Consider the following 11,429-nt stretch of genomic DNA (forward strand, 5'->3'; position numbering starts at 1 on the left):
ACATCCTCCTCATCACCACCATCCTCCACTACCTCTAGTCTCCTAGATAGATCCAAGATACTATATGACAATGTCCTGATAACATGTGACTTCTCCATAAGCTTTGCCTCCACAATAGACAACCATTTATAGACTTCCTCATCTCGCTTCTCATTCTCCATATTCATAGCTGTTAGTTTACACTTGGCCTTAGTCACTCCTACAGTCATAACACCGATAGGTACATCCTCTCGTCTACCGTAAATGTATAGTTTCTTCATATGGGGAACAACCATAACTTTAAATTGCTTCATAAACTCCATTCCCAATACATCCTCGTAGTCATCTATCCACACTACAGTGAAATTGACCTTCCCTGTCTATTCACCAAGTGTCACATCCACTCTTTCAGCTACACCGATCACAAAATCCGGACGAGAATTCACTACCTTCATTTATGCCTGCACCAGTACAAACTTCAGTCCAATCCTTCTCACAGTATTCTCGCTCATAAATTTGTGAGCTACCCCACTATCCACCATAGTGATTACAACACCACTCCCAACTTTCATATCAACATACTCTAACTTATTTATTTCTGGGTCTCTTCGTGAGACTACTTCTATAGCCACTGCAACTCCCAAAATCTACATAACTCCTAGAGAAGTTTCTTCTTTCTTCTTCACATTGGTTTGTGCTAAGGAAACCACTTTTGGTCTTGAAGGAAAAATCTTCACCATATGTGGTTCCTCACATATCCAACACTTCAATGGTTTCTTCATCTTCACCTTATCATGCAATCTCGAAGGCTCCTCTTTCGTAGACTTTTCTTTCAGTTTGTCATTATTTTTCTCTTTTCTTTAGTCTCTTCATCATAGTGTTCTACCAAGCGATCCACAGTAGCAAATTCTTCTTCAAGTGTTTTTATCTTTTTCCTCTTCACTTCATTCCACGCTCAAGGTTTCAACCCCATGATAAAATTGAACACCTTGTCCATTTCTGCCATGTCTGGAAATCCCAAAACCGCACTTGAGAACTCATGCTGATAAGCTTGTTGACTCCCTATTTTCTTCATGTATTTTATCTTCATCCTTGCATCCCATGTTTTGTCTTATGGTCTAAAATGAGTTTACAAATCCTTCTTCATTTCATCCCATGAAGTGATGTCTGCAGCATTTCCATTGGCAATCTGGTCCATCCTTCTTTGCCACCACATCTTAGCATCTTTCATCAGGAACTAAGAAGCTACCTTGGTTTTGATTTCCTCATCAGACATCCCCAAATGCTCCAAGTATTGTTCCATATACCATAGAAAGTTACCAAGAGTTTTCGCACTCCTTGTCCCGTCATAAGAATCCAGCTCTTTAACTTTCACATGAGCCACACCTCCACCTAAGGTGTGCCTAGTAGCCCTCTTCAAAACCACGATCTCATTCCAAGCATCCTCAAGATATTTTTTCAATTTCAATATTTATGTCAAAACTTAATCTCTTTCTTCACTGATATTCTTAACTTCTTCTTCTTCTTTTGTATACTGCCTTTCAGTATAATCATATCGGACCTTGAAGTCTTCAAGCTCCCCCTTTACCTTCACATAGCCTTCCTGAACCTGCATGTTCTTGGCCTTCATCGAAGCCATGTCAGAAGCTAACTCCTCCATATGATCCAATACCCTGTCAAAGAAAGCCTCTCCGGCATCCTTGCCAGATTCACCCATCACAACCTAAGGTTCTTCTGCCATCTCTACCATCTGCCTTCTTTGTGATCTGGTATAGACCATAAACCAATATCACCTACAACTCTGAATCACCAAAGCCTGCAGAATATGGACCTCTGATACCACTTGTCATGCCCCTACCCTAGCGGTAGTCTTTCAACCGCACGAAGGGGGGTGCGGCACCACCACCCGTTTTATTTTTAACAATACTCACAAGTGTGGACTATGCCTAACATTCCATACTTAGTTTATTTTTCACTTTCTAAGTATCACTTTTATAAGCACAACGGAAAACATACATTCATATATCTTTCATCATCATTATTACTTCAACACATATATGCACAACGGATAAATAACGGGAGGGGAAACTCCTTGAGAATGAGTTTGCCCACAATAATAATGACAATATTTAGTTTACAAAAAATTAACACTTGGAGAGGAACCCCAAGTTACAACTCACTTAACAGTCAATTTTACAACTCGGCCTGCACTACTATGCAGCTTTCCCGAACTGTCATTCGAGTGTGCCCGCCCTTCACTGAGTTGGGTTGCCCAACACACTATTCACCAAACAGAGGTGCCCACCAACCACTCTCCATCGTTCAGCTCAACTCGTCCTTCAACCTTCGTTCACCCGCATGCCCATCGTTCAACACTCCATCAAATGTTATCATGCAGCTCCACTCGGCGTGTCGCCCACCTCGCGCACACCCGCAGCCTACCCACATCATTCACCATGTTTGTGTGTTGGTCACCCTGAACCTCCGTTTACACCAACTCACAGGCACTCTTGCCCACCATTCACTCCAACTGCCCCATGTACATGAGCTGCAAGCGTACCACCCACCAGGGGGTCGCCTCACCTAGCTTGTCGTAGCCCCTGACTCACATGTATGCCTACCGCATGACTCACCCCTCTACAGTTCCACCTGCCTGACCTGCGGCCAACTCGCCCACCCTCCTGTAGCTCAGTCCGCCTGACCTGCGACCCAACTCACCTACCCAACCTACGGCCAACTCACACACCTGACCTGTTATTTCATCCACCAGTCTAGCTCGCCCACGCTATTGCCTTGGCTCTCAATTTTGTGCTTTTGCCTTGACCACCGCCTACACTTTGTCCTTTCTCTATGTGCCCAATTCTTCAGCATGCAATCTCCCTAGCTCGCCTTTAGAATACTTGTGATGATTTGATGAATTCCTTTGCTCCATCCAACGCTCACCCATATATACGCTAATTCATGGATGAAGCATGGGTTGGTCTGCCCAAGTCGACCAGCCTATTTGTTCATCTCGCCCACTTATCATGTCGGTTCACCCTCACTTCACCCGTCAGCCCGCCCATACCCTCACCCCACCCGTTCCACATGCCTAGCTTGCATTGTATAAGGCGTCTTCACCCGAAGTTCACCATACTTAGTCGAATTCCCAAATATCAGTTTTTCGACACCTCCGTTGGCTCGTCGTGCCTTGCCAACTCATCCCAACGTCACATGAAACTTCACAACTGATGCACCTATTCGCCAACTTGTCGCACTGTCAACTTGTCGCTCACCCAGCTCATCGCACATAACTGGAAGCGCTCACCCAACTTGTCGCACATCACAAGTCATGACTCGTGGGCTTGACATACTCCTTCACTTTAAATGGGTTGTCATCATCGAAAACTCTTCACCCCAACAACCTTTTTTCGCCAAGATCATCAAGCCACCCAAACTGTGTGTATGGGTAATCCATATGTGTCTGCCTCTCGACCTACCTCATGCCATAGATATGTCACTACTCTGCAAAGAATCATGTGCAAGTACCCCTCATGTCAGTGACTAGCTGGGTAACTAATCCAACAATTCATCACCTCCACAAGAACTCATGCCCCCACATCATCATGACTTTCCACTACATGCTATCTATCAATCTATATCATCTCACCCCTAGATGTCTACTCAAAATGTTGGAGACTCACCACCATGAGTGGCTAACAATGAGCCTCATCTCCATGATAGCCTAAGAATATAAGGAGGGAGTAGAGCCTGAAGGCTCTCCATCACTGATCAACTCAATTCACCTATCTAGATCCTGCACTTCTAATCTCTGCAAGTATGCTTCCCGATCCTCCGTCTGAACATTTGGTCTAACATCCTCCTTGTCATCATCATCCTCCACTGCCTCTAGTCTCCTAGATAGATCCAAGATACTATCTGACAATGTCTTGATAACCTGTGACTGCTCCATAGTCTTTGCCTCCACAATAGACAACCACTTATAGAATTCCTCATCTCACTTCTCATTCTCCATATTCATCATTGTCAGTTTACACTTGGCCTTAGTCACTCCTATGGTCGAAACACCGATAGGTACATCCTATCATCTGCCCTAAATGTATAGTTTCTTCATATGGGGAACAACCATAGCTTCAAATTGCTTCATAAAATCCATGCCCAATACAGCCTCATAGTCATCTATCTGCACTATAGTGAAATTGACCTGCCCTGTCCATTCACCAAGTGTCACATCCACTCACTCAACTACACCAATCATAGAATCTAGAGGAGAATTCACAACATGCATCGATACAAACTTCAGTCCAATCCTTCTCGCAGTATCCTCGCTCATAAAGTTGTGAGTTTCCCCACTATCCACCATAGTGAGTACAACACCACTCCCAACTTTCATCTCGACATACTCTAACTTGTTTCTTTCCGGGTCTCTTCGTGAGACTGCTTCTATAGCCACTGCAGCTCCAAAAATATGCATAACTCCTACATACATCTTTCTTCTTCACATTGGCTTGTGCTAAGGTAGCCACTTTTGGTCTTGAAGGACAATTCTTCACCATATGTGGTTCCCCACATATCCAACACTTTAATGGTTTCTTCGTCTTTGCCTTATCATGTGATCTCTAAGGCTCCTCTTTCGCAGACTTTTCTTTAGGTTTTTCATATTTTTTCTTCTTTTCTTCAATCTATTCATCATAGTGTTCTACCAAGCAATCCACAACAGCAAAAGTTTCTTCAAGTGTTTTTATCTTTTGCCTCTTCACTTCATTCCACGGCCAAGGTTTCAACCCTATGATAAAATTGAACACCGTTTCCATTTCGGCCATCTCTGGAAGTTCCAAAACTACACTTGAGAACTCTCACTAATAATCTTGTAGACTCCCTGTTTGCTTCATGTATTTTATCTTCATCCTTGCATCCCATGTTTCGTCTTGTGGACTAAAATGAGTTTGCAAAGCCTTCTTCATTTCATTCCATGAAGTGATGTCTATAGCATTTCCATTGGCAATGTGATCCATCCTTCTTCACCACCACATATTAGAATCTTTCGTCAAGAACTAAGTAGCTACCTTGACTTTGGTTTCCTCATCGGACATCCCCTAACACTCCAAGTATTGTTCCATATCCCATAGAAAGTTACCAAGAGTTTTCACACTCCTTGTGCCATCATAGAACCCGACTCTTTGACTTTCACATGAGCCACACCTCCACCTAAATTGTGCCCAACAGCCCTCTTCAAAACCGCAATCTCATTCTGAGCATCCTTAAGAAATTTTTGCAATTTCAAGATTTCTGCCAAACCTTAATCTCTTGCTTCACCGATCTTCTTGACTTCTTCTTCCATTTTTTTATATTGCCATTCAGTATAATTGTATCAAACCTTGAGGTCTTCAAGCTCCCCCTTTAGCTTCGCATAGCCTTCTTGAACCTGTATGTTCTCGGCCTTCATCGAATCCATGTCATAAGCTAACTCCTCCATACGATCCAATAACCTGTCAAAGAAAGCCTCTCTAGAATCCTTGCAAGATCCACCCATCACAACCTGAGGTTCTTCTGCCATCTCTGTCATCTTCCTTCTTTTAGATCTAGTATAGATCATAAACCAATATCACCTGCAACTTTGAATCACCAAATCCCATAGAATAAAGACCTCTGATACCACTTGTTACGCCCCTACCCTGGTGGTATTCTTTCAACCACATGAAGTAGGGTGCGGCACCACCACCCGTTTTCTTTTTAACAATACTCACAAGTGTGGACTATGCCTAACATTCCATACTTAGTTTATTTTTCACTTTCTTAGTATCACCTTCATAAGCATAGGGGAAAAAATGCACTCATATATCTTTCATCATCATTATTACTTCAACACATATATGCACAGTGGATAAATAATGGGAGGGTCAACTCCCTAAGAATGAGTCTACCCACAATAATAATGGCAATATTTAGTTTACATAAAATTAACACTTGAAGAGGAACCCCAAGTTCCAACTCACTTAACAATCAATTTTACAACTCGTCTTACACCACTATGCAGCTTGCCTGAACAATCATTCTCGTGTGCTTACCCTTCACCGGGAAGAGGTACACACCAGCCACCCTCCACCATTCACCTCAACTCGTCATTCAACCTTTGTTCACCCATGCACCCACCATTCAACACTCCATCGAACACTATCATGCAGCTATACCCTGTGTGTCACCCACCCAGTACACACCCGCAGCCTACCCACACCATTCACATGTTCATGTGTCGCTCACCCGAAACTCCGTTTACAGGAACTCGCGGGTGTTCCTGCCCACTGTTCACTCCAACCGTCCTGTGTACACAAACTGTGGGCGCATCGCCCACCCAGGGGTCTCCTTCCCCAACTCGTCATAGTGCTCAACTCGCCTGTCCACCTACCGTGTAACTCACCCATCTGCAGTTTTGCCCACCCGACCTGCAGCCAACTTGCCTACCCACCTGCGGCTCTGTCCGCTCGACCTGCGGCCCAACTTGCCCACCTGTCTCACGGCCCAACTTGCCCGCCCGACCCGCAGCCAACTCGCCTGCTTGACCTACAGTTCTATCCACCTGTCAACCTGCAATCTAGCTCACCCACGCTGCGGCCTTGGCTCTCGGCTCCATGCTTTGGCCTTAACCATTGCCTGCACTTTGCCCTTTCTCTATGTGCCCAAGTCTGCAGCTCGCTATCTCCCTAGCTCGCCTTTAGAAGACTTGTGATGATTTGATGAATGCCTTTCCTCCATCCAACGCCCACCCATATATACGTTAAGTCGTGGATGAAGCATGGGTTGGCCTGCCCAGGCCGACCTGTCTATTTAGTCATCTCGCCTACTTATCACATCAGCTCACCCTCACTTTGTCCATCGACCTGCCAGGTCCACATGCCCAACTCACATGGTATAAGGTGCTTTCACCCGAAGTTCTCCATACTTAGTCAAATTCTCGAATATTCATTTTTTGACACCTTCGTTGGCTTGTTGCACCTTGCCAACTCGTCCCAACATCGCACGAAACGTCACACCTGACGCGCCCGTTCACCAACTCATTGCACCCTCGATTCGTTGCTCACCTAGCTCGTCGCACATAACCAGGAGTGCTCACCCAACTCATCGCACATCACAAGTAATGACTCGTGGTCTTGATGATGACGACAATGATGTCATTGCCGCTGCCACCACCACCACCACCAACACCACTACCACACTGCCGCTACCACCACCACGATTGTCATGCCCCTACCCTAGTGGTAGTCTTTCAACTGCACAAAGGGGGGTGTGGCACCACCACCCATTTTCTTTTTAATAATACTTACAAGTTTGGACTACACCTAACATTCCATACTTAGTTTTTTTTTCAATTTCTAAGTATTAACTTTCATAACACAGTGAAAACATTCAATTAGTCGTCATCATTATTCCCATTTACACATATGCACAACGGATAATTAACAGGAGGGGTAACTCCTTAAATATGAGTCTGCCCACAATGACAATAACAATCTTTTGTAAAATATACAAGTTACAGTCTTTGTAAGGAAACCCCAAGTTTCCTCTTTACAATTTCTATCAAAACCGTGCAACTCGGCTTGCACCATTCAGTCCACCTAGACCAAAATTTAGAGCACCTGCCCTTTCCAGGTCTGGTCACCCAGCTCGTCGGGCAGAGGCACCCACCCTCAGGCTGCCCTCCGCACCAACTCACTATGCCCACCGGTTCTTCCACCCATCATAGCTTGTTCAGCAAAGTTTCATTCAGTTCGTGCCTACAGTGTGTCGCCCTACCTTGTTCCCACCTGCAGCTCACCGAACTCTCCAACACTTCATTCACACCTCATGTGCCTTCACCACAATCACAACCCAACTCTTCGTTCAGTCGTCATGCAACAGTGCCCTTCGCGGGTCGCCCGCCCTAGGCGCATTGCCCACCGACTAACCAAAACACAAACCTGCCATAGAGCTCGCCCGCCCGCACATCGACTTGCGGTTTGCCTGCCCACTATGGTGTGGCCACCTAAATGACCTGCGGTATGTCCGCCTAAGCCTTCCAGTGTCCTACTCCTTGGCTCAGTGTTGCGGCTAAGAACCGTCTGCACCTTGCCTTAACTCATTCACCACTCTCTTTCTCGTCCTTGCTCATGAATTTCCTTATAATGTTCAAACATCAAACTTCATGCTTTTCCTCTCCATACGTTTTCCCATATATACGCTTTTGCATGAATACGCCATGGGTTAGCCTATCCAAACCGACCTCCTAATTCAGCCATTCACACCCCAACTTAACGTCGGCTCCCCCATGTCGCTGCCCCTTCGGGTCCACATACACGATATAAGTTCGCTTTCGCCAAGTCCGCACACACCCAAATTTTGATTTTCTACCTCTGTTGGCTCGTGCCATGGGTGCATTTAACCGACTGCTCCAACTCGTCACACTTCTCCAACTTTTCCCATCATCACAACATTTCATCGCAACTGAATCTCCTGCTCAACGAATCATCGCACCACCGGCTCGTCGCATTTAATTGGGACCGTGGCCACCCAACTCGTCGCACGCCAACCACCGACTCATGGGCTTGACATACTCCCCCACTCTAAATGGTTATCGTCCTCGACAACACCATCATATGACATCACAAAGTGTCGCTAGCTCCAACATCTGAAATTTCCATGTTTCCTCCCTCTACTCTGTCGTCGCACAAACCATGAAGGTTCATGTCTCCATGAATAGGAAAGTCTCCTCAATCCATGATCATCAACCACCTCTATCACAATCTCCACATGTTGCCCCACTGTGGAAGGTTGGTCCCTCCAACTCAAGCTACATGCTCACTGCAACATATCGTGTTGACCTCATCATGTATCATCTTCGTGTGAACTTCTACCATGATTCTCCAAGACAATGCTAACATATGTCAATACACTAACGTCCCCGATGACTCAAACTAGTTGGGTAGCTAGTCCAACTGTCACGCTCAAATCATGAGAGTGCACCTCCTTGTGCCATCATCAGTCATTTCTCTCAGCATCCTGTCACAACATCAACTTGATCAAGAATCCATCCCCATCTAAGTAAGTCATTCCCAAGTCCATGAGGTAGTCCCCATATCATCTGCAACATGCTTTCCATGATGTTGATGTCAATGTGCTGCAAATCAGTCACATCAATCCCAACATCATCATCTATATATGTGTAAAATCCATCTCCTCAAAAAGAAGAGATCCTCTCATCAAACCCGACTATTGATGTGCCACATCTAGGTCCATGAAGCAACCTCCATCATGTTTGTAATGTGCCATCCCTCAAGTCTGCCAATGAAACAAGTATACAACTGTCTCATCTACCATGTGCTACCCATGATCATAGACCAATCAGCTCCCATGTGTCAAAAGTGGTTAAGTCTCGACTCAACCCATGCCCAAGTGTTGCCACCAACCTCCATCATGTTTGTAATGTGCCATCCCTCAAGTTTGCCATTGAAACAAGTATACACCTATCTCATCTACCATGTGCTGCCCATGACCATAGACCAATCAGCTCCCATGTGTAAAAAGTGGTTAAGTCTCGACTCAACCCATGCCCAAGTGTTGCCACCAAGGCATCATCATTGCTACAACTCCATCACTCCAAAGTGTCTCATATCGATCCTCCACATCAAGTCACTCTCTCAAGCACACACCATAAATGTACTCAAAAGTATGCATCCCATACTACATCAAAGTCATTGACCTCGGCTTCTGAATGCATCAAATCCTCCAAGTCCACCATAATATGAAGTCCCCAAAAGTTACAACCTCATGTCATCATGAGCTCTATGAGTCATATCCAGCCAACATCCTAGAAAGAATACATGTCTCGGCCCCCAAAGGTCTTTGCAAGATGCATCAACTCTCCATGTAGTAGGAATACTCCATAGTCTGCTCATAACTCCACCAAGTCCATGGCCTTGTTGTACCCAAGTGCACAACATCCCCATCGGCTCATAAGTAAAAGTCTCCATGTCACACCAGCAAATTCACCTACACAACATCCCTGCCTTGGCACTCCTCATTGGATGTCCATAAGTGACATCTCTACAAATGCACCTACATAATGTCCATAAGTGACATCTCTACAAATGCACCTCATAATGTCCCTACATAAGACTGCCATGCTCCATCTACCCAACTCAATGTTCATGACTCAAGTTTCCCATGTTTTCCAGCTAAGTAGACCCATCACAACAATCAGTCATCCTCACCCAAGTCTCACTAAGTTCTAGTGCCCATAGTCACCCAAACCAATCAATCAAATCATATGAGTCTCTTCCATCATAGCTCCACCACTAAAGGTTCCACCAAGACTACCTCCTGGTCTCGGCCATGAGAAGTCCACCTAAGTATCATCAAGTGTGTGCCCTTCTCCAATATTTCCATGAGTCATGTCGGGCACTTAGCCAATTCTCCATATGGCTAAAGCATGACCCATTCCTCCGCAATGATCATCACATTCCTCCCTTGTCACGAGCATTTGCACCTTCTATCATAAGGTCACAAACAATGCCAACAAGCTCTACAAGTGTCAATGGTCCTTGCCTTTCCATATAAGGTCTCATCATAGACATCCATGGTAAGATCTTCCTCTGCATTGGAAAACCGACGTTTCCTTTCTCTACATATGGCCCATCTACCAAAAGCTCCAATGAAACACAAGTAGTAATAGGAATACTTACTTCACCATGAGTCTCCTCCATGTGAGTGTCTTCATCCACCAATGTTTGCAAGCTGCACGATCTTGGTCCAACTTTATCAATTTCAAGTTCATCCTCCATCGTTGTCATATCTACAACATCCTCATACATCACGACTTCCTCTTCTTCATAATCACAATCTACAGCTACATCTTACTCCATTGCCCAACCAAGTCGAAGAAGTTCATCTTCAACATTCCTTTCCAAGACTTCAAGTTCATCTCAAATCTGTGGGTTCTCTTCTTTCATCTGCTTCAAGCTGTAGAAGTCAGTAAGAGCCTCCCTTGGCATTCTTCCAAACCTACCATGTCTTGTCATTCACCTTGGCCTAAGAACAATGCTTCACCCTTGCTAAAGCTGTCACAAAGTGTAACACTTCACATGTAAGCCTGGTTCGACTAAATCAAGCTCTAGTACCAACTATCACGAAGTGATAGCGGGATCAGATTCTCTTCAATCTTCAACAAAGCCTTGTGGAAAATCAAGGCCTATGATACCAATTTTCACGCCCCTACCCTAGAAGAAGTCTTTCAACCGCATGAAGGGGGGTGTGGCACCACCACCTGTTTTCTTTTTAACAATACTTACAAGTGTGGACTACACCTAACATTCCATACTTAGTTTTTTTTTTCACTTTTTAAGTATTAACTTTCACAACACAGTAGAAACATTAAATTAGTCATCTTCATCATTATTACCATTTACACATATGCACAA

This window comes from Pinus tabuliformis, chromosome 9, assembly GCF_031772625.1.
Source record: "Pinus tabuliformis cultivar Carrire ecotype Pingquan chromosome 9, CPIR1, whole genome shotgun sequence".
In the NCBI taxonomy this organism is placed as follows: Eukaryota; Viridiplantae; Streptophyta; class Pinopsida; order Pinales; family Pinaceae; genus Pinus; species Pinus tabuliformis.